General features: G+C 37.3%; 1 pseudogene; it reads right to left on the reverse strand.

The window, feature by feature from the left end:
* Window positions 1-344: 344 nt before the first annotated feature.
* LOC139719724 (transient receptor potential cation channel subfamily A member 1-like) overlaps window positions 345-25,819 on the reverse strand; it is a 53,766-nt pseudogene continuing 28,291 nt past the window's right edge.

A 25,819-nucleotide genomic window follows, 5' to 3' on the forward strand; every position in this document is an offset into this window, starting at 1 on the left:
AATGGCAGAGATGTCCAAAACAGAGCGATCCTAATAATAAAAGGTGGGACCCACCTTTTATTACAATCGTCTTGTTTTACTTTTTTGTGTGGATGTCTCATCCACTCCAAAACAATAAACTCAAATAAACTTGGAATTTCTCTTAGAATGGTATGCTCTGTATTACAGTTTAAGTGATGTTGAAAAAGAAAAAAGAAGAAGAATGAAAATAAATGAATTGAATTGAAATGAATATCCTGGTATCTCGCAAAAATTTAAAAGCCCACATCTCATCTTCACCAGTACTATACCATCGCTTTAAAGTAGGTTATCAAACCCAGAAATTGGGCCACCTGAAATCTTTCTCAAGATTCTTCTTCTGATTTTGATCTGCTATCATGAATATATTTAAGCAGTTCGTCTATCTTGTTCTCTATGCGATCAAATCGATCCTTTATGCCAGACAACTCATTGGCCTGCTTTGCAAGCTCGTAGGACTGTTTTGCCAGTTCGCCGGACTGCTTCGCCAGCTCATCGGATTGCTTTGTTAGTTCGTCAGACTGCTTCGCCAGTTCGTTGGACTGCTTTGTCAGTTCGTCGGAATGCTTTCCAAGTTCGTCGGACTGCTTTGTCAGTTCGTCAGACTGCTTCGCCAGCTCATCGGAATGCTTTGTTAGTTCGTCGGACTGCTTCGTCAGTTCGTTGGACTGCTTTGTTAGTTCGTCGGAATGCTTTCCAAGTTCGTTGGACTGCTTTGTCAGTACGTCGGACTGCTTCGCCAGTTCGTTGGACTGCTTTGTCAGTTCGTCGAAATGCTTTCCAAGTTCGTTGGACTGCTTTGTCAGTTCGTCAGACTGCTTCGCCAGCTCATCGGAGTGCTTTGTCAGTTCGTCGGACTGCTTCGTCAGTTCGTTTGACTGCTTTGTCAGTTCGTCGGAATGCTTTCCAAGTTCGTTGGACTGCTTTGTCAGTACGTCGGACTGCTTCGCCAGTTCGTTGGACTGCTTTGTCAGTTCGTCAGACTGTTTTTCCTGCTTGTCGGCTTGCTTGGCGAGTTCGTCAGCCTGTTTCACCAGCTCATCGTTCACAGTACCGCCAATGGTTTCTACTTTGCTATCGATCTGCTTCAGACGATATTTCATGTCGGGGAGGAGCTGATCGGTCGTAGCTGTAGCTCTAGGTCGTAGCTCGCCCTAGGATACAAATGTCAACGCAAAAAAAAAATGGCTTTATTCAATTCAATTCAATCTTATTTTCATTTCCATTAAATAAACAGGGGAAATTTTGATATATACAATGCATGAAGAGAACATATTTGTAATAATTTCAAAAACGTACATTAATTAAATACATGTGATCATGAGTCACAACATAATATTGCATTTATAAGGTATATACATATGCATAGTACATACAAGGATAGGAATGGAAATGGAGAGTCCTACCAAAAAACCAAGCTTGTACGATATGGGACCCTCGGAAATACATAAGAAAACGAATAATGACTTCATGAAACTATTTTGGATTATGTCAACTTTTTCTTTTCTTTTCTTTGTGATGATGGAAATAAATAAACTATTGAATTGAATAAACTACAAACAAATATATTAAACAAAATCAAAGGAACCAATGTCAATTTACATAAAATGAAATAACAGGAAGGAACGAAAAAAAAAGGAAAAAAGAAAAAAAATTAAACTGTAACACACTCCATGTACAGTCGCCGCAACACAATTCACACCTCTTTCCAATACTCCATGTTCATCTGGCATATGTTTTAATCTTAACAATTATCTTGATAACAATATTGAGTGAAAAAAAGGGTCAGGTACAGAATGTTTATTTCTTATTTCATATGTTGCTGTTTTTGTTGTTGTTGTTGCTGCTGCTGCTGCTGCTGTTGTTGTTGGCAAATGCAACCAGCATAACATTTTTCAAGCAATATGATATGTGTTTCTGTTTCCTAATTTTCGATGGATTAAAAAACAAAATCAGATTCATGTTAGTGTTATAAACAGCCGTAAAATTTTGTAGTTGGGCTCATATGAGTTAGCTTTAAAGTATGGAGTACGATGGATTGAACTACCTAACAATACAAGAAGTCCATTTGAAATTTAGGAAAAAACTTGTGGGAGTTCTTGAAAGTTAGAGTTGGACTTGAAGTCTCATGACGGTGATATCCTTCGCAAGCCAATGTTCAAATGGTATGAGGTACTACATGTATGTAATAATGTCAACTTAGCAAAGACTCAATGAAACTTGCGCAAGATTTTTTTTTTCCTGAATTGTTTTCCTTAATACAATGCATATTTATGCATAAGTATTACTAAGAACAACGTTTGCCTCTTTCACATGAACGTGCTCCATAACTGTAATAATTTAGCAATATTGGCTTTGCAAACTGGGATTTTTGGTTGGTAAATCCAATGATACAACGACTTTTGCAATGTTTGAACGTAGTCCACAGACCAATGACAGTTTTAGCTCGACTCACTCGTGCTTGGTCATGTTGGTTCTTAATGCAGATCTTGGAAGCCCGACACAATACATTTTTGTCACCGGTGAGGGCGCGGTACCACTTCTGCAAAAAGAAACGTTTGCGCCGTCTGACGGCAGACCGCCAAAAAACTAACGGAAGAGTCTCCAGGATTTCCATCACAAATTCCACCTGTTGACGGCACCAGCGAAGTTATAAATGAATATGTTGTGATTTCCCACCTCCCTGGATCTAGGGCACTTTCGTGCACGTGGAATGTCTCCTGTAAGGTGTACCTACTCGCAGTGAAAACACTTTTTTTTCTTTAAAATAATGTTTATTCATATTTCAAACAACAGAGATAACATAAAAAATTGCATTTACATGCATAAATTAGAGAGAAATTCAAACATAATCAAATAAATCATTTGGAAGATTAAACAAAGGTTTGCACAACGTGTTTTGTTTACTTCAAGTCTTTTTCGTAATTTTGACCGAAACATAATTATATCGCAATCTACGTTCTCTATTATCAACCCCTTTGTAATTACATAGTACTATCAATTTGTGAATACACCAAAAAGCTATATTCATAAAATCATCTACATCCTCTTCTTCATTGCTCATTAACAAAAATGCAATATTAATGCCAACAGAAACATGAGAAACTTGCTGAATTAACCAAGAAGTATCATTCCAGAATCTTCTGTTCAGTTAACATGTAATAAAAGCATGTGTTATATCCTCAGCTAACTGACAAACATCACACTTATGAATTATTGCTTATTTCCATTTGAGGAAATTCGTCTTCACTGGTAATAAATTATAGAACACTTTAAAATTAAATTCTTTCAACTTATTGCTGCTGCTCTCAACAAAAAGGCATGTCGAATACGCTGGTTCATCACCACTTCGATGTCCGACGTTTATTTATTCTTGCCACTCGACCTCTTCTTCAAATGTGACGGAGGTAAACCAGCTGGGTAGGATCATCACACTCTTTACAAAACAATTAGTAATACATCTGCTAGAGCGGATGGAAGTCTCTTGAGTCTTTACATAGATCATTAATTGACCAACCAGTGCTACCATGCAGCCCTGTATAACATTAGTACAAATGTCTGTGCCCAGCTCAAGTATTGTTTGAAACCCCCAATCATGCCATCTGAGTTATCAGTGATCAACGAACACAGTATAGATGAGAAGAGTGAGTTCATACCTGCATCTCAAGACGTGTAAACTCGGCCTTCTCCTGAATGGCTTGAATATCACCTACCGCCAGACCGATCTGAAAGACCATTGTATCTGAAGCTATTAGCAGTGTTTATTATCATGACAGATCCAACGGTTACAATAGTAACCGTCATGTTACTTTGAAACTGCCTATGTAAACATGTCTGAAATTCAGTGCCAGGTTCGGATTTTTTTTTTCAAAGCGTTTCGAGTATATCATGTATCGAACTACCTGTACGTCTATGATTATGTCTATATATCCGTCTATCTGGGAGACAAAGAATAATCATGAATTTGAAGCCAGATTTCTTTTGCTCAAATCCTCGATTACATCAGTCATCAATTTATCAGTCTGTCTACCTATCGGAGAGAGAGACAGACAGATCAACTGAAATCTTTGAAGGCTTACATGGAGTGGTAAAATAAAGGCTTAATGGTGCACCTCGTTGTATGTTGCCCTGACTGCCTGAAATGCGACTACCCACTCCCGACTTTTCGGCACGCATGTTTTGTCATTTTAAGAGAATGTCATATCAATATATCAGTGTAAAGCTGATATAAGGCTCTCCAGCCTTGTAATTGTGTTTTAATCGTAAGGGCAGGATCCTTCAAGTGAACAGTGCTATCACTGAAGAGAAAAAATTCAACATTAATATGGTTATGGCAGTCGTACCAATCCCATAGGTTTACATGTTCATAACTTCAGAGGTTGATGGGTCAATGGGTCAATGCCTTTTCCATCCAACAATCTATTTTTTTTTCCAGAACTTACCAGAAGATTCATGATGAGGATTGGCATGACAACGAGGAAGAGTGCAAAAATGACGTAGGTGATGCTCTGGTAGAAGACAGAAGACAAGAAATACTCTTCCTCGCCATCCGTTAGAGTGTTTTCCGTGTTTAGGTAGTTCTGACTGTGGAAGATGTCACCGAAATCCAGCTCGCCGATCATCATAACAAAGGTCTTGGCCAGAGAATATTCAATACGGTGGAATGGTTCCTACAGCATGAGAAAATAAAAAGCGAAATAAATATATTGCAAGTTCAGAAGCTCGCGCTCTGTGGGAAGATATTTCGTATATAGGGCCTATATGCAAAACAATGTATGTGAAAACGAACGTCAGATAATGTTTTATGAAAGAAACTATGTAATGTTAACGCATGTTAACTTGTGTTGATTGAAATAACCTGAACATCACTTGTGTGGGGAAAGGAATATCTAAATGCGTTGATTGACAGATGTTCAGTTACAAGCACAGTCTTTTGTTTGGAAGGCTGTGTGTGGGCGTAGCTAATTAACTAAATAAAACCAGTAGAACAAAAGCAAGTAAAATAGTATGGGACGAATTTACAAAATGATGCATTTGCACTACAGTCCTACAGCAAGATAAGTGTATATAGTCCTGGAAACATGCGACCTTTTAGATAATACTAAGAAAACGGGGTTTGTATTCATTAGCAATTGAACGCTATTTTGAGTACTTTTGTTAAGGCGTCCCATACCTTTTTTTTTACGTCTCCGTTAGTTGATCATTGTTGATTTGTCGTTCTGTATCCCATCAATTTTCCTTAAAAGTTACCATTTTATTCATCCACGAGCATTATTGGAAATAGGAGATATTTAGGACTACGATTCTAATTTCAGCTTTCAGGCTTCACTCTCAATCTCAACAAACCTGGCTCATTGTTTCCTTTTTTCAAGCACGAGATGGTTATTTCAAATATTTGAAAAAGCTTAATCTTTTAACCCGTCTATTTAATTCTGTGAAATACACACCAAAATTCTGATAATACACTCTTTTTTTACAGCAGTTAGTTCAATCATATTTTGCCGTTGTTAGTGGCTACATTCTGGAATCGTTCAAAATCGAGTCAAAGTCTGAATCAGGAGCGCCCTGAACTTTCTCTTTTACTCATTCCAGTGTGCTGTACCAACAAGTTTGACCCAGCTCTCGCAGTACCTGGTTCATCAGAAGGGTGTAAAAAGCGAGGGCGAAAGCCACAAGGACGAGAACTAGTATCAGGACGAACTGCATGAAGGTGCGAAGAATTTCTGAAAGGAAGAACATAATCGTCTGCCATTAACAATTAAGAAAAACGTGCAGATTCACTTGACATTACGGTATGCTGAAAAATAAAACGTAGAACTAGTAGGAGGCGATTACTCTGGGCAATGTTATCCTGGTTTTTAACTCCCCTTCTATTCATTTTAGTCTTTTCGGACGTGTGTAGGCAATATATTTTGGACAATAAGGTATCCTCAATAAATCTGCCTATATATTTCACTGTATATATCATTGAGGATAAAGGTATTGTTAACATTTGAAGTATGTTCGAGTTATCACATTGTTGATGCATATGTGGAGGTCAGATGTATCACAAAACATCCTACATAACAATTTTGCAATAAAGCCTAAAATATAAGGAGATATCACGATTTTTTCTCAAGAAACCATACCTGTAGGTGGCTTATTCTAGAAGCAAATCTATTATAACTATTATTCACATTTTCTATATTTAACAATACTTAACATTGATTATACTGATTAACATTTCAACATTGGTTGTTCTTATCCCTAACTCACATTTTAGAACTATTAACCGGACGGCCAAACCCCAAAAAGTCGCTTACTTAACGAGTGAGTTGCACTCTCTCTACAAACTAAGTAGACCATGCTTATTTTCAAGTTTTTATTGTAACAAACAACATTCCACTGGTCTACCTAAAAAAAAAATTGTTGCGAAAGCCTCCAAATCCAAGATGGCGTCCAAGATGGCCGCCATATTTACTGAATTTGTTATTTGAAAGATAGAATTTGATTGAAACATCAGATTTCAACAAATTTGATGTCATATGAAAGAAAATAAAATTTTCTACAAGTTGATACCATTTTTGTGGGTTATTGTGATAACTGGATTGAGATTTTAAGGAAAAAACACTCATTTTTTGATATTTTTCTGAAAAAAGGAAAATCATGAAAATGCTTGATTCATCATAAATCAAAGAAACACTGAAGGATTATCTTGAAACATCTCAAGAATTTTGTTTGACATATAACTGATACTTGGAGAAAATTAGGGGTCAGTACCGTTTTTGGTTCAGGAGTTATTATGTCTCAAACTTGAAAACTCACTATGTAAAAATGGCCACTTTAGTTGTGACAAGACTTCGTTGGTCGTAAAAAAAGCCTGCGCGCGCCAAGACTACTACACGCACCACTGGCACTGGCGCTTGTAGCAGTGCCAGTGGTGCGTGTAGTAGTCTTGGCAAATGCAGACTTTTTCTTTGACAAACAAGGGTTTGTGCCTGCAAACTAACTTTTCATACCAAGTGGTAGCTCAGGTGACGCTGGTTGCTATTATTTCAAAGTAGATTGTTCTGAAGCAGATGAGATGAAGCAAAAAATATCTTTCAAATAGAGGTAGAAACTTGAAATAACCTTGCTATAGAAAGTTTAAAACAAAATTTGATTGCAGGTCATCAAAGCTGACATAGTGTATTGCGCCAAAGTAAATGTATCATTTCGATTTTTATACAATTTTGTCTGTTTTGGTGTCTATTTATATGGCTTTTGGTCAATAGCACAATCAGGGTATGCAATTGTGTAACAGGGCAAAAATGAAAAAACTTGGTGAAAATGCTTTTTTTGTTGTTTGTTGTAGCTGAGTGTTCAAATTTTCATTTCATGTAAAGAAAGAGTCAAAATTTTGCATTAAACTGCGCATAAATTAGCATTTAAATTAGGGGTGTCGAATTACATTGAAATGACTAATATATTGGAAAAATTCATTTAAAAAAAGGAGAATTTTTTTCATCTGATATTGCTGTTAGATATTCCTGATAAATATCCCTTTCATTCACCACCAGCACATAGCCATGACATATCACAAAATATGAATGAATTTCATATTTTCACTTCTCGAAATGGATGATCAATTTTGTAGGCATTATTTTGAATTCAAATAAAACCACTTTTACATATTTTATCATATTTCACTTTTGCCAAAGAGTGAAGAGGCGAAACTTTCAGGAATAGGTAACAGACATATAGTGGTCATTATTACAAATTTTTATGAAATTAGGGCTGGTACTTTGGAAGATATGATATTTTTCATCAAAAAATTATCTGTACAGTTTGACCTTGAATGTGCGCACAGTGTTTGGATCAATTCTCATATTTGTAAACACAGATAGAAGAATGAATGTGAGATTTATGATGACTTGAGTTGATATCCAAGCTGTGACACTCAAGCAATGACATATTAAGCCAAAATACTATGTTTTTGCTTATGATATCTTTAGAAATTGAACAAGCATTGAAATATGAACACTGAACACTTATCATATGACCTTCATGCAGTATAACATGGGCGTGTATCGAACTTTTTTATGCTCAGCAATTTCTAAAAATATAAAAAAATAAGTTCCTATTGCTCAAATTTGCTAAAATTTTCACACAATAGATTTCTACATATGTACAATTCATGGTTAAGAAAACAAGGATATTCAATAAGGGGAAAAGATTCTTTAAAGTAGTCAAATTAGGATATACCTCACTGAAAATACTGAAAAACGGCTGCACTTATTTTACTCAGCATTTGAAAATGGCTCAAAACTCAAAACTGGCTGAACATTTATTGGCAAACAGCGCACCATATTGTAGTGTGTCTTCAGTACTTTCAGGAAAAGCAGAAAAATAAGCTGTTTCTCCATGTATAGCTGTACAGCATGGGTTAAAAGGTCACAATGTCACAAAAATAAGCCAGCATTACACTCCTACCAGGATGGGATTTCAGACCTTATAACTTTCTCCTGCTGAAAGAACCACTGTTTTTTATTGCATGCAAGCAATGCCAGGAAAAAATCCATTAATTTGGTACTAAACACATAGGGGTAGACTTAAAATATGGACCTGAAATATTGATTTTACGTAAGTTGTAAAACGCTTTTTTTGACGCATTACGTGGGTTTTGGGGGACTTTTTGGTAATTAATCTTTAGTAATTAACAGTAAATGAGAAGAAATTAGCTATTGTCTTACCACATGTGATTACTGATGTCTTAGCATGCTGCATGTGAATTTTTAAGTCAGTTGGTGCATTCTTTTAGAAGTTACAATTTTTTAAAGTGAGAAAGTCATGATTGCATACCCTGATTGTGCTTATCACCTTTTATATATTCTGAACATTTTAATGCTATTTCAAACCATCTTAGGTTTTTATGGAGACATTTTTCAGAATGCACCATGAATATTTCTCTAAAAAGTTACAAAAGATTAAATTAAAAATGTTTATGAAAACCATGCAGAAATTAAAATCTTTCCCATATAATCAATATTTGGAGGTCAGTATTGTATTTGGTTCAGGAGTTATAATGTCTCAAACTTGAAATCCCATTTTACATAATATGTATTTGCACGCATCTGTTCCCAAAGACGTCACAGAGGGTCAAATCCAAGATCGTGCTTACTTTTCGAGTTCAACTCTCTCTATAAACAAAACCATACATAATATTAAGCATACTAAGCAATGTTCCGTAAGTACACCTCAGTAGATTTGTTGCAAAAACCTCCAAAGTACAGATGCGGTCCAATAGGGCCGCCATTTTTATTGAATTTAACATTTCAAACATAAAATTTGATAGAGACATTGGATTGCAACAAATTTGATGTCATATGAAGGAGAGCAAATCTTCCTAAAAGTTGATACCACTTTAGCTGTGTATTATGATAAATTGGGGGGGGGGGGGTGTTTGCTTCTCTCTTTTTTTTTGGGGGGGGAATCCATATTTTTATATTCTTTTGAAGAAAGGAAGAAATGTAAAAATGCATGATTTAGTATTTATCAAAGAAGAACTGAAGAATTATTTTGAAACCTGCGATTGAGATTGAGATTTACTGAGATTGAGACATAATTCATATTTCTGGAATTACAGGCAATATCATACACTGTTGACAAGTTAACATCTAAAACTTGAAAAAATTATATTCATGCATTATAAATTTTGCATACAATGTGTTTACATGGTCACATATAATACTGTAATGGTCTAGTGACTTGCAAGTACCTGCATGCAAACTAACTTTTCATGCCAAGTGGTAGGTGACGCTGGTCGCTATTACTGTAGCATTTCATTATAGTAGATTGTTCTGAGGCAGATAAGATTGAACAGAAAGTATTTTCCAAAAAGAGATATGAGCTTGGAATTTGGCACAAATTTTTCCAATGTGTAATAATTAGCGATAAAAACAGTATAAACACAAAATTCAAGATGGCGGTAGTTAATCGAGGTTGTCTTTCAAGGCATTATTTACCATTAGTGCACGTAAAACGAAAAGCCAGCTTTAATCAACTCCTCAAACTAGTTCTAAACTGTGAGTTAGGGATAGAACAACTAATGTACAAACTTAAATCAGTATATTTAATGCTAAATATTGTTAGATGTACTAAATAGATCTGATAAGAATGTTTTTTTTTATATAATTCAAATTCAAATTCAAATTCATATACTAAATTGTTAACAGTCAGTCCGCAGCGTGTGCGATAATGAGGCACGAACGACAATTTTATTCAGAATCACGTTTACGCAGTTTGTGCCCTTGAGACTGACGAGATTTCGCGATACTTTGCGAGAGTTTTTGCAGAGGTCGCAACAACAGCTTTCATAGCTTTCGCAGTGCATTGTTTGACCCAGGATGGTTAGTTAAGTTATAGAGCTGATTGTGCTCATTAATTTGATACCTAATTTCCCTATTTTTGATGTCAATATAGTAGTCCATTTTAGCATCAAAGTAAACGATTATTTTGCCAATGTTCAAGAAGCTTTTAGATCATAGTTTGATGTTTTGCTAGTTCCTGACTGGTATTGAAAATAGATCTCCGTAATTTCTTCGATTTCACACTCGTGAAACTTGAGCGAGTATGATCAATTAAAAAACGAAGAGGGGCACCATTTTTAAGGTTGTGAATTTTCCTGTTGAAAACAAGGCAAATTATGTTTTCTTACTGGAAGTGGGATAGTGAATGAACACGCGTGGAATGTGTTGTTGATACCCAGACAATGGTCGTGGACAATGGCCAGGATTGGAATGTTTCATGAGGAATTCCACTATCGCAGCTAGTCTTTGTTCATTCTGAAATGTGGTGTGTGCAAGCACATGGAAACATATGCTTACTTCTTTCATGTGCATGCATTTCACTCTGTGTCAAGAATTCAGACTAGCAGTGCTCGGGGCAATCCACATGAATAATTGATTAAAGCGACTGTACACTACTGGTTGAGGTAGGGATTCATGTTTTGAACATTCCTAAGTGAGATAATGAAAAGTCTCTTTTGAAATATGAAAGAGCATGTAATTCTAAGAAGGATTCAACGTTTATTTGATGAAAATTGGTTTTCAAATGGCTGAGATATCCAAAAAAGTGCTAATAATAAAAGGCGACATGCCCCAACTTTATTAGTATCTCTTTGTTTCACCTTGTTTTTGGATATCTCAGCCATTTCAAAACCGATTTTCATCGAATAAACTTTTGATACCCCTTAGAACTGCATGCTCTTTGACTTCTCATAGAGTGGTTTCTGAATATCTCACAAAACGTTAAAAGCTAAATCTTCACCTTGACCAGAACTGTACACACCCTTTAAGCATTCATGTGCCTTGCAGCAGAGCTCGGGACAGGTGGCAGCCAGGTCCATTGTTCAGGGTCATTGTAAGTGCACACTCACATACACATTATTGGTTCCTGTGTTAAGTTCAAGTTTTGTATCGAGAGTGAAAATTCGATCACAATCTGGAACCTAACATTTAAAACTCACAGCATTGAGTCAGCAGCCAATGGATACTACGCAATGCGACACGCCGCGTCTTGCGACAGATTTCGACCAATCACAGACCCGGAATTCCGGTGCGAATGCGAGGATAATCTTTTTAAACTCGACGCTAGACATGTCTCTGAATTTTGCTAGTTCCTGACCCGTATTGAAATGAAGATGGGAAAACGTGCCCTTATTGTGATACTATATACTTTAGCGGACATAGTCTTCACCATATCTTAGAGGGGCATGAAAGATTTCAGGTTAGTTTTTTTTGGCGTCAAACGTGAAGGAATATTTTTGAATACAATACCGAACTTCGAGAGGGATTTTGATATTCTATATTCTTCTTTTCTGTTTATTTTGATCATGAGCATATTTGCTTATGTTTTCTCTTTCAGTCGATACTAAAAGTGTCGAAAACTGACGAGAAATACTCGTTCTACACGGATTTATTCATGACCATGTATCTGCTCATTACGTATGCAAGCACCGCTCAGCCGTGCATACGACTTGAATAAATACGTGCGTTTTCGCTCGCGCTGCGGACTGACTGTTAACAGTTATCATGGTTATGGTTTCTTGAAAAGAAATGGTGATATCTCCGTATGTTTTAGGCTTTATTATGATTTTTTTACATAGTAGAATGTTTTGTAATACAACTAACCTGCACATATAAATCGAATGTGATATCTCTCCCAAGGCAAAAAAAATACCTTAAGTGTGTTGCGTCAAAGTTAAATCTCAACTTATAACTTATAATTTGATATATATTTTTAATCTTCTTATCTTTCTGTCTATTACATGTTTCTATACATCCGAACGATATTGTACTAGTGTAAACCATATTGAGGGTCTTTTTTTTTTGGGGGGGGGGGGTGGAGCTCATTCCAGTGTTTGGGTAAGGCCCAATCTTTGATAAAAAAAAAGAAATGCTTCTGTATCAAAGATACTACATGTATATGCTTTTTTTTACTTGTATGTTTACTCTGCTGTTGTAGAAAAACGTGAATGATGATAGTATATGTGTAATAATGTCTGATCCGTAGATGTCCTTGAAAGCCCTTCTGATCCGAAACCCCCCTCCCCCCCCCCCCCCAAAAAAAAAAAAAAAAAAAAAAAAAAAATCCGACATGGCGGCAATTTCTCTACTTTGCTCTTAAATGTGTTGTGCGAAATTACTTTTTCAGTATATTGTTCGAATAAAATTTTTCCAAATTGATTACTCGTGCTGTATATTCACATTTTACAAATAAGCATGCTGAAACTGTATTTTACTGTTATCAGATTTTTCTTACATTGTTTTTTTGGGCTGACTTCATGTGGGTTATAGTGTCACAATTGATCTGAACTTATGCCATTGGTAGATGCTTTTCCCATATTAGATATCAGGATCACTCGAGAGTGAAAAATATTCATTTTTCATTTATTGTAGAGTGGACCTCGGGGGATCACTGGAAGAGTGACGAGTGATCCCTATTTCAAAGGCAGGGCTCGACACTAACGTTCGTCCGGTGGGCCCCGGGGCCACCAAAAAAACGCACGTCGGGCCACCAAAAATGTCAGAAATGAAAGAATTTTGGTGGCCTGATCGGGCCACCAAAAAAAGGTCAGATATTTTGCCTTTGGGCCACCAAAAAATAAAAGTTAGTGTGGAGCCCCTGCCTAAGGTCACTCTAAAATGAGTGAAAATGAAACATTTTCACTCAAAAAGTCACTCCAATTTTCACTCTAAATTCACCGTTTTTCTGTTATTCACTCCTCACATCAAAAAGTAAAAAACTTCCACTCGATTTGTTTTTTTCTTTTTTCAGAGAGTAGAATATCACTGGTTTTTAAAAAATGTGTCCATAAAAAACCTAAGACGGTTTAAGATATCACAACAGACAAAGTTGTATCAAAATCGAAATAATACATTTAATTTGGGCGCAATACACTATGGTCAACTTTGATGGCTGTTCATCTTGATTTTTTTTTTTTTTGAGCGGTTGATCTAAATTGTGTCTTAAAACTATCTATAAACGAGATTGGTGCCCAGTTTTCAAGCTATTCCTCTATTTGAAATTTTTGTTTGCTTTCATCTCATCTGCTTCAGAATAATCTACTTTGAAATAATAGCGATCAGTATCACCTGAGCTACCACTTGATATGAAAAAGTTAGTTTTGCAGGCACAAAACCCTTGTTTTGTCAAAGAAGAAAGTCTGCATTTGCCAAGACTACTACACGCACTACTGGCGCTGCTACCAGCGCCAGTGCCAGTGGTGCGTGTAGTAGTCTTGGCGCGCGCAGACTTTTTTTATGACCAAACAAGGTCTTGGTCACAACTAAACGTGGCCATTCTTACGTAGTGAGTTTTCAAGTTTGAGGACATTATAACTCCTGAAACCAAAAAATGGTACTGACCCCTAATTTTCTCCAAGTATTAGTTATATGTCAAACAAAAATTCTTGAGATGTTTCAAGATAATCCTTTTAGTCTTTCTCTGATTTTATGCTGAATCAAGCATTTTTCATGATTTTCCTTTTTTTCAGAAAAAATATCAAAAAAATGAGTGTTTTTTTCCTTAAAAATCTCAATCCAGTTATCACAACCCCACAAAAAATGGTATCAACTTGTAGAAAAATTTTTATTCTCTTTCATATGACATCACATTTGTTGAAATTTGATGTTTTCTATCAAATTTCTATCATTTAAATAAACAAATTCAGTGAAATATGGCGGCCATCTTGGACGCCATCTTGGATTTGGAGGCTTTCGCAACAAAATTTTTTGAGGTAGACCAGTGGAATGTTGTTTGTTTACAATAAAAAACTTGAAAATAAGCATGGTCTACTTAGTTTGTAGAGAGAGTGCAACTCGACCTCTGTTTTTCAGCTTTTGGCCCCCCCGGTTATATCTTCAAGTACTAAAGATGGGTTTTTTTGTTTTCGTGTGAATGTAAAAATTTTCACATCCGACCCCCCCCCCCCCCCCCCCCCCTCCCTATCAAAAAAAAAAAAAAAAAATCGCCCGGAAGTTTTTAGAAAAATGTTTCTTGAAGCACAAAATATGTAATTGATACATGACATCCTATACGAATGATGAAACTGAATACGCCCTGTTATGATTATATGCATAGGAGTATAGCCTCCTTGAACATCTCCCCAGTGTGAGAATGGTTTACTTAGCACCAACACGACCAATATGCGTCTTTAGCTGCTGTATGTTTTGTGATCGTTGAATGGTAAGGTGTAAAACGCTGAGATATCGCACTTTTCATACCATTCCTACCATAATAGGGTATAAAAGAGAATGCCAACATCTGTCTTCAGTAGGAATCAGATTTCATGTAATTCGTTGGAGGACTATAAATGTACTTAAGTTCTACTTTCCCACCTGTGAACATAATCACGTAGATTCCGAGTACCGAGAAACCGCCGTATGTAGAGAATGAGGTTGATCCAAGCAAGGAAACACGGCTACCGCCCCCACACTGCCACTGCCCAGGCCTGCAAACGAAAACAGAAAAAATTAAAATTAAAAACCGAGACCAGGCTGAAAGTGAAATGGCGAAGTCCGTATTGAGCGAATGTTTTTCTACGCCCGCTTGATTGTAACTGAATCATTAAATCAGCTTAGTGCATGATGTTATAATTGTTTTGTTCGAAAATGCGTTCATCTAAAAATTTTCTGAGGAAGAATCACGATCCTAAACGCGTTTGAGGCATTTTCAGAGGTTAGATAAACTCAACCGTGTTTTCAAACACATTTAGGCCTATAATAGTCTTCAACCCTTGACTACGACGAGTCGCCCTTGCTCAGAAGAAAGTAATTTTTCATTTCAAAAAATACAAGATTCGACACTACAAGCAAACAGGGCCCACGAGACGGACAAATTAGTTCCGTGGTGTAGTGTCGAACTCGTCTGTCGGTTTTTCTTATTAGTGTCGAAGTCATGGGCTTTTTAATTAGATAGTGTCAAACTCGTGGGCCTTGTTTGCCTAGTGTCCCACTCACAGGCCTTATTTGCTAGTGTCAAACTCTTGGGCAGTATGACTCGTGGGTTGTATGACTTATGCGCGTACCTTAATTGAATGCGAACTCGTGTACCGTTTTGACAGAAACGCCGATTTAGGCTGCGTATAATAACTTGAGTGGGATTCACGCTTGAAATGGTGCTTGCGAACGCGGTTTGAAGCGCGATTGGGCAGCGTTTGTCTATCCATCATGCAATTGCGATTCGGGTGTGTGATCAGTGCTCAGCTCTGCATTGCGCCACTCGACCCAGGAAGTAAAGATCAACTACATACTAGGTGTTTCAAAAAACATTTCCCCCCTTTTGATCATTAATAGTTCAGAAACTATTCATCCGATAAAACTGTCATTGATATGAGTAATAGCTGAAAAGTGTACAATTTTTGCTGAGGTGATTTGAATATGAAAGCATAAATCGGTTTCATGAAATCTAAGATTGAATTTGAAGTAAAGGTTTCAGCTTTTGGTCAAATTTTAACTCTCTGTACAAAAATTGAACTTTGCACAGGAAACAATGATGTGTATGTGAGTGTATGCTGACAATGGCCCTGGACATGCCTGAACCACCTGTTGACTAGGCGTCAGTCTCGCGCTCCCAGGCACATAAATGCTTAATCAATAATTCATGTGGATTGCCCAGGGCACTGCTAGTCTGAATTCATGCACGGTAAAGGGTAAAATGCACGTACATGGAAAAAGTAAGCACATATTTCCATGTGCTTTCAAACACCACATTTCATTCCAGCTGGTAAACATTTTCAAATTTTGCTTCTCATATCACTAAATTTGGGATATAAATAAGCATAAATGATCTAAAGTTTTTCATTTTAATACAACTGTCTCCTAATAGTCTGACAAATTTGTCGCTCTTTCGGTAAAAAAGAGGTCAATTTTGGTAGAGAGTTCAGCAGCATTTCGTATTGGGGCGATTTGTTTCACAGTAGATTTATTTAAGGCTCCATAAACACAGTGTATATACTCTAATCGATTTTCTTTGCTTCCTGTCACCATGTTTACGACAGAACAGAAGGTATTCATTGTAATTTCGTTTTTCAGAAGTAGGGAGAGCACTGTCGCGACTCAACGACACTATCGGTAGGCATTTGACTTTACACAGATACTGCCAGAGGCTGAATGAAGACTAGTAGTGATAGTGGCATTTATCATGAATCAAAAAAGAAGCATGTAAACCCTGGTCATTGTTCAGGACCATTGTCAGGGTGTTAATCACAGACTCCCATACACATCCATTGACCCCTGTGCAATGTGAAAGCTTTGTACAAAGGGTTGCAAATAGAGAAAAATCTGGAACCTATAACTGTGAAATTAATCATGGATTTCATGAAACTGATTTATGCTTTCATAATCAAACCACCTCCAACAAAATTGTACACTATTTAGCTATCACTCATATCAATGGCAGTGTTATCTGATATATAGTTTTGAATTATTAAAGGACAAGTTCACCTTCATAAACATAAGGATTGAGAAAATGCAACAATATTAGTAGAACACATCAGTGAAAGTTTTGAGGAAAAATTGGACAATCGATGCAAAAGTTATGAATTTTTTTAAATTTTTTGTGTTGAGAACCGCTGGATGAGGAGACTACTACAGCTTGTGAGTCATATGCGTACAACAGTATAAAGAAAATGTAAAAGAAAATTCAACATATTTTCACTTTTTTCGCATAATTAAAAGAGCACTTGACTTGCCTCTTTCTAAAGGCAGGGGGAATAATATTACCCATAACATTTGTCAGTAACGAGTCAGGGGAATGTGTACGTGTTTCAAAAGATGGAATTTTTTAGAAATTCTCTTTATATTTTCCTTATATTGTTGTACGCATGTGACATCTAAGTTATTCATACACTGCAGTAGTCTTCTCATCCAGCGGGTACTGCACAAAAATCTTCAAAAATTCATAGCTTTTGAACGGATTGTCTGATTTTTCCTCAAACTTTCAATGGTGTGTTCTACCAATATTGCTACATTTCTCTCAATCCTTATGTTTATGAAGGTGAACTTGTCCTTTAAGAATCAAAAGTGGGAAAAATTTTTGAAAACACCTAGTACCACCAAACATGCCTCATCTTTCACGTACAAATAATGGGTAGAAAACACAACCGGAAACAGCTGGGAGTTGACCTTGAGATATGAACACGTTTCAAAAGGGCGTTACGTTTGTCTACTCGCAGAAAGGCTATTGTTGGCTGCGTTTATCCAACTTGAGAGAGAGTATCACCCGCACATGACAGTACCTAGCACGTATCTCACCCGTAGTTTGATTCCATTCCTTAGTTCCCCGTTTCCATATTTTACGTTGCCGCAATCAGATCAGCTGTAGATAGACCTATTTCACCGAAGGTTTATATTGCCAGTTTTGCTGGTTGTCAAGGTCATGCTTCATCCACTAATAACATTATTCTGTCCGTATTCAAGATGTTCACGCATACTCTGTAAACGTAGCAGCGGCTGAAATCGTGCATGTACAAAGTGTAAATGTATGTGTTTGAAAGTGAGCTTACACGAGTAACCATCTATTATGAGTAAAAAATCACATTTTCAAGGTATTTTAAGTTTGCATAATGTTTATTCAAACAGATGAGTAACTACAAAGAATAAAAGCAACAATGAAAAAGACGGTCCAGATTCATGATATTTTGTAACTGTTTGCCTTATCGTAAAGTTTTAAACGCTCTCCACGGCGGTGCTGATGCGAATTTGAATGTGTCGCACTTGTATTTTTGATTTGAATGCTTTTTTTACACCCTGTTGTGTGAGAAACTTATGAAATTGCTTGCCGATGAAATTAAATTGAATGAACTACTTACGTTTTTGAATTTCGATCCTGGTTATCATTCAAATTCACTCGAAGTTGACTGACCACATCGTGAAATCGAATGTAAATCTGATGAAATTGAGTTGGAGACCTATACTAAAAGAGGTCATTAGAGATCTGTAGAATGTGGTCTTAATATGATCATTCAAGGAAATACGCTGTTTTCTAGTTGATACAGGTATAAATCCATGAACCACACCAAGGCGTTACGCGTATGCCATATAACCAGACAGCTTGAGAAGAATTTTGTTCGTAACAAGTGTGATAACTGATAATGTCAGATGACATTGGTTTCTTTGATTTTGTGTCATATATCTGTTTAAATTTTTCATTAGATCATTATCAGTTCTCTTATGTGTTTCTGAGGGTCCCATGTTGTAAAAGCTTTGCTTTTGAGTGGGACCCTCCATTTCCATTCTCATCCATGTACTATGCCTTAATACATTTGTTGTTACTCATGACCACATGTATTTTATCAATTTCCGTTTTTGAAATTATCACAAATATGTTCTGTAAATGCATGGTATATAATTTTCCTGTTTATTTAATGAAAATGAAAATAAAGCTGAATAAAAAAAGGCCTTGGAGAAGTCCAAGAAAGTAATGAATGAGTGGGAGTGATTAAGGTATCCATTACGTGTGCCACTTTATTGCTAAGAACATTGCTAAGAACACTTTATTGCTAAGAACACTGTGACATGTTTCTGTCGAAAACCAAACCAAATTGGGTCGCAATTAACAAGGTCGTGTCGAACACGAGGAACAGTTGTGTCCTGTGATTGATGTATCTCAAGAACTTGAGCGAAAGTATGTTATTTTTATCTACCGTTTTCCCTCAAGAGCACACTTCCATAAACTACCTATTAAGATGGAACGCGAAGAGCAAACATAAGAGTAATGATTGTACTCAAGATGATGAAGTTGACGCCAGCTCGTGATATTCTTGATTACATGATTTGCAATCTTTAAAGGGATGGTACGTTTTCGGTTGATAAGGGGCTTCAGGTTTCTAAAGGTATCTTTTTGTGATTAATTTTTATAGATTATGACAACCCTCCTATGAAAAATATAATGGCATGTAATTTCTAGAGGAATTCAAAGTTTACTCGATGACAATTGGTTCTTAAATGGCTGAGATATCCTAAACAAGCAATCCTATTAAAAGGTGGGACCAAACCTTTTATGAGGATTACTTTCTTTACTTTGTTTTTGGACAATTCAGCTACTTCAAAACCGATTTTCATCAAACGAACTTTGAATTCCTCTTAGAACCGTATGCTCTTTTACATTACATTAAGTGTTTTTTAAGTATCTTGCAAAAAGTGAAAGGCTGAATCCTCTCCTCAACCATTACTAAATCATCCCTTTAACGCTATTTTAGAGAAAACCAAAATCTGAGATGATCTGAGAATCTTGGAAATTCACCTACCAGTGGTATGCGTATTCCACTGTGATATCGAATCTGGCTTAGAGGGAGAACGAGTAGAATGGCGAGAACGTAGAGGGCCCACTCTATCAGATTGCACAAACTGGCAAAGTATGACCTGCGTTGAAAGTACAACTGGAAAAGCTGTTCAAGGAAAGAGAAGACAGAAACGACTTGATTTCAGCAAAATTTTACCACAACGGGATAAGAAAATTGGAAACGCTATGGCCCGAATTCACGAAGGAAGTACAAATGAAACCATGGTTTAAACCATTGACAAAAACTCTGGAGCGCCAAGTGTCGCTTGGAATATTTCGTTAAGAATTCAGTCATTTCGTCGATGAAATGATTATTTTGTAACGAAATGACAACATTTTGTAACTAAATGAACATTTCGTCCACGACATGATAATTTCGTTAACGAAACGGTCATTTTGTCGACGAAATACGAGTAACCAATTTCGTAAGGAAATATTCCGTGATGCGACACTTGGCGCTCCTGGTTTTTGTCCATAGTTAAAACCATGGTTTCATTTGTACCACCTTCGTGAATTCGGGCCTATAAGTGTAGTCCTGCTCGGATAAATCAATACTTCAAGGATGTTTTATAATGATTTGCCAACCCCCCTCCCCGCCCGGCCAAAAAAAAAAAAAAACTAAATAAATAAATAAAAAGAAATGGGAACTACAACAACGTGTCCGGGCAACCGAAAGGGAACTCCAAACCAGTCAAAAAGTTAGTCTGAAAAGGAAAGGTAAAACTGTAACTATACACAGCCCAGTCGCTGTATAAATTGGCGTCTGGTCGGGCTAGTAAAACTATAAAGAGCACAACAGTGAAAATTTGATCAAAATCGATTAAGAAGTAAGAAAGTAAAGAAGTATGTTTTAATTCTGTTCATCTGTTTATTATTGTCCCCGCCGAACGAGTTCGAGCAGGGGACTATGAAACGGGCTCCGTACGTGTGTGTGTCCGTGTGTCCGTCCGTCCGTGTGTCCGTCCGTCCGTCCGTGTGTCCGTGTGTCCGTGTGTGCGTCCGTGTGTGATCAAAATCTTCAATTTGCTACTTCTCTGTCATTTATGAGCCAATTTTGATTCTGTTTGCTTTATATGATAGCACTACATGGGAGCTTTGAAACTTCTACACAGAATTTCAGTCGTGACCTTTGACCTTGACCTTTGACCTATATTGTACATTTTGCTACAAAATGCTACTCCTTCGCCATTTCTAACCCGATTTCGATTCCGTTTGCTTTATGTGATGGCACTAGGTGAGGGCTTCAAAACTTCTACACAGAATTTTGACCTTTGACTTCTTTGACCTTTGACCTTGATTTTTTGACCTATATTGTACATTTTGCTACAAAATGCTACTCCTTCGCCATTTCTAACCCGATTTCGATTCCGTTTGCTTTATATGATGGCACTAGTTGAGGGCTTCAAAACTTCTACACAGAATTTTGACCTTTGACTTCTTTGACCTTTGACCTTGATTTTTGACCTTTATTGTGCATTTTGCTACAGAATGCTACTCCTTCGCCATTTCTAACCCGATTTCGATTCCGTTTGCTTTATGTGATAGCACTAGGTGAGGGCTTCAAAACTTCTACACAGAATTTTGACCTTTGACTTCTTTGACCTTTGACCTTGATTTTTGACCTATATTGTACATTGGCTACAAAATGCTACTCCTTCGCCATTTCTAACCCAATTTCGATTCCATTTGCTTTATGTGATGGCACTAGGTGAGGGCTTCAAAACTTCTACACAGAATTTTGACCTTTGACTTCTTTGACCTTTGACCTTGATTTTTTACCTATATTGCACATTTTGTTACAAAATGCTACTTCCGGCGGGGACATATGTTACGCACCGCGTAATTTCTACTTTTCCTTGTTATCATTATTATTATTATTATTATTATTATTATTATTATTATTATCATTATTTGGAGGGCGATAACAGTTCTTCAACAGCAGCGAACATCCAATTTAAACACGCTGAGCTTATAGCTTCACAACTTGCCATATAGCTTGTAAATAAAGTCTCGAAATTTCCAGATTTTGTTGTTGTTGTTAAAAAGTAATCATGCCACACTCTTAAATCCTGATAATTTTTATATCAAGTTGTTTATTATTTCAAAGTTATTGAGCCAGAAATAGCATGATGATTTCGCTCTCTTGGTATACAAAAAGTTCTTTTTTTTATTTTTGTACATGATCACGGGAAAACTGTGAGGTGATGACTTCATCAGTTTATTCATTTCTAAGGTTACAATTATGTACGAACCTTTTTTGTATTTTTGGTTCAACGACCTTCTTTTTAAGGATTAACGAATCTTCGGAATAACGCCACAAAATAATGTTGGAATTAATACACCCTATTTCATTTCGGGATTGACAAACATCTAAACTATAGGTGAAGGGAATTTGTGTGTTGCGGAATTACGAACCTTCGGAATAGCGAAGTTTATTTCATTTTTGGATAAATAAACCTTTGGAAAAAAAGAATACATTCCTTTAATACTATACGGGTTTTTTTCTGCTTACAGACTTACTTCACGAATGAGATTGAAGACAGCAAGTACAAGTATGACCCAGTTGCCAATACGGCCGAAAAAGAAGAGAGTGGCCTCGGAGAATTCTCCAACCCATCGATCCTCGCCGTTTGCAAACCATGTTACGCCATCGGTGCCGTTGGCGAAGCGCACGTAGTAAGTTGGTGGAATGACGAGGACGTAGCCCGTGAGCATGACCACGAGGGGGATGCAGAAGACTAGGGAGACCACCACGAGCAATCGTCCCGCCTTGATCCATTTTAGATTGATGAGGCTGGTCACAAGGGGGTGTGTAAGGAGATTGGTCCGCTCTGCGGATACCTGTGGTGGAACATCTGAAACTTTTTAGAGACACGCCTAACCCAGATCAGTTTCATTAAAGAAAAAAGCCAAAGACAGACACGTTATCAACAATAACGAAATAATATCGAAATCCGAGCACTTTTCTTTAATTCGCAAGGATGGGAATTACGAATAACTTAGCATTTATACCTTTATTGCCATTCTGCTGGTACACTACAATAAACTGAGATAATCTGAAAAGATAGATGAGATCTTCTTTAACCTGCGTTACTACTGCGAGACCAGAGGGCCCTGTCATTTCCATTCAATTCACTTCGATTATACTCATAATCCAATCACACATTGCTATTACACTCGCCACGTAATGGCGCTGCCAGGTACCGTTTATCATGCTTATACCCCTGAGTCTACAGAGACAAGATGGGTGAAAAAAAAAATGTTCAAGGACGCAGGCACTTGCCATGATTTGATTTCGGAACTTCTTAAAGTCAAGAGTCTTATCCACTATATGCGATAGTGCTCTCCACCCAAGTTTGTTATCTTACCATGATATTGAGAGGATGGTTGCGTGCAATGTCCTTGAAATCTGTTGTGTACGGCGTCGCGTCGTCTCTCAGGTGTCCTTCGGAGTCATATTGGTCTGTCGTTGTCGGGGTCGACTCCTTGTCATCAGGCACTGAATTGGTCTTCTTGACCTCGTCATCGGTCTCTTTCGAAGTCGTTTTGCCGTTTGGTTGGTTGGTAAATGATGTCTCCCTGTGTTCGCCGTTGCCGATAGCATCATCAGCTTCTATACCGTAAGCGTCACATTGGTCGTTCTCCTCTTTTTCTTCCTCGTTCCCATCTTCACCTACAGATGGGATTGACATATCAATGACTGTCATTGTTCTCTTCACCAATGGCGTTATGACTTCGCAAACAGTCTTATATGTATAGTTTTGTGGGCGTTGCATGAACATTCTTTTCACAAATCAATATTTTGATGATGATTAGTCATTCCCAAGTACATTGTACATCTATACTGATATTTATATCAAAATCCCTGTCGAGTTTACAAGCCCTTCCGTCACTGTCCGTGTTGTATCTACCTGTGCATCTCTAGGAGTTTATCTCATGAATCCTAAAAGAAATAAAAATCATATATTAATCGCATGCTAAAAATGTATCAAAGAAATGGTTAAGGTTGGGTTGAGATGTGGCTTCATATTTTGTTTTTGTTTTGTTTTGTTTTGTTTTTTGTTTTTTGTTTTTTGTTTTGCAAGATAATGAGAAACCACTTAATATGGCATATGAAAGAGTATACAATTCTTACTGAATTTCAGTATCCAGGCATTTCATTTTATGCTCCTCTGTATTTCATATGTAGTTTCTCATCTCACACCCACAAAAAAGATCTGAAGCACCATCCCAACCGAAACTTTGCCATCCCTTAAGCAAAAAAAAAAAAAGAAAGAAACTTGAGCTCACTATACTACTACATTTTAATACCGATACCAAATGGGTAGAAGAGCTGAATCGGAGGGTCTTTGAGAGTGTCTTTGTTGAATGGAAGTCAACCGCCAAAAGACACACGTCAATTTACAAAGTAATGATAATATCTATGACGATAAATAACTTGGCAACAGACATAGTATTCACCGTCGAGATTAACTGGTTTCTCCCAGTTGGAGAATGAGTCTTCCAGGAGCTCGTAGTCGAACTCCACCCAGTAATCGGGGTGATTCGGTTCCACCTCGGGATTGTGCGTAATGCAACGGTCCATCACTTGCTTGGCTATTTCTGCAACATTGTTTTTAAGAGGGATAAAGACAAACAAACGAATTAGAAAAATGACACTCTAATCGCAAAGTCGACAAAGTTTTCTGCATCTGAAAGGAATTCAATAATCATTCAATCACATACCATCATCATAGCACTCAATCATGTAATCAATATTATATACCTCATAAGTGAGATTCGTATCACTGATTGGTCAAAAGTATATCACGTGACAAGGTGTAGTCCCGGCTATCTTGCCTTAGGGTTTTCATGTAAGTGATAGAAAGGCAAAACCCTCGTGATAGAAAGGCAAACCCCTCGTGATAGAAAGGCAAAACCCTCGTGATAGAATTCGTAAACCCTCCGCGACTTTTGTACACATAACAAGTACACTAGACTTCGCGCGCGGTGTCCTTAACCCCTCCACCGTTTACCCAAGGACGTTCACTATACGCGCATCGTATAAACACATGCAAAATCATCGCACTAGCGCACAGCAGGCATGTTTCAACGTGGCATGGTGATCGAGCGCTCCTTCGTGATTTGAAGTGAGCTGGATCAAAGATCGTACACTTTGCAATTAGAATTTCTTAGGATCCCGAAGCAGAGACAAATCTCAGCATGTCGGAAATATCGAATTAAAACACGAGCGACGGGAAACTGGATGTATACTGTAATCTTCTGCCAAGATTTTATGCAGGAGCTCGCCGAAGGCCGTGTGAGTGAGTACAATGTACCGTGCGTACTGGACAGTGTACGAAATGCACGAAAACCATGCAAGCAAGCGCAGGCTGTGGCCTGATTTTAGGGCTAACGTTTAGGCGTAACAGTTAGAATTTACTTCGTATTTGCCTAGCCCTAGATCTTGGTTAAGTCTTAAACAATGAGGTATATAAAACAAATATTAACTGCTCTGTATTCCATCCTCATGAGCAGTCAATATTTGTATAATATTGTCAAGTAACATTATCATGAGTCAACAAACAATTTCATCATTTGGCCAGTAGTTGATCAGTGGTAGTACGAAAGGTAACCGGGCAGAATCTAGAGTTGACATGATCAACCTCTTGTATGGAACGCAGAGGGATAATAACGCTGTTCGCATACCTAGCCTGCCATAACCTAGAGAACCGGTAAAGTCTGGATAGTTTAAAGGTAAGAAGAGATTACCTGGCATATGCTTGATTAGCTGCCTCATTGGCGTTTTCCTTTTCTTCTTTTCACTATCCCACGTACAGACGGACATCAGCTCCTTCCACTTGTCATGCCTCACGAAAAAGTTTGCGATGTCGCTAACCCATGGCAAGAAGAGGGTAATTAAACATAAGATTTTGACAATACTGATGATAATGGTAACTGGAAAAAGGTGCACTATATTGGGGATTATGATCACAACACTGAGGAGGGTGCTGCCATC

Source organism: Diadema antillarum, unplaced genomic scaffold (genome assembly GCF_040938485.1).
Source record: "Diadema antillarum isolate AM-2024a unplaced genomic scaffold, OU_Dant_1.0 scf00000114, whole genome shotgun sequence".
NCBI classification, from domain to species: domain Eukaryota; kingdom Metazoa; phylum Echinodermata; class Echinoidea; order Diadematoida; family Diadematidae; genus Diadema; species Diadema antillarum.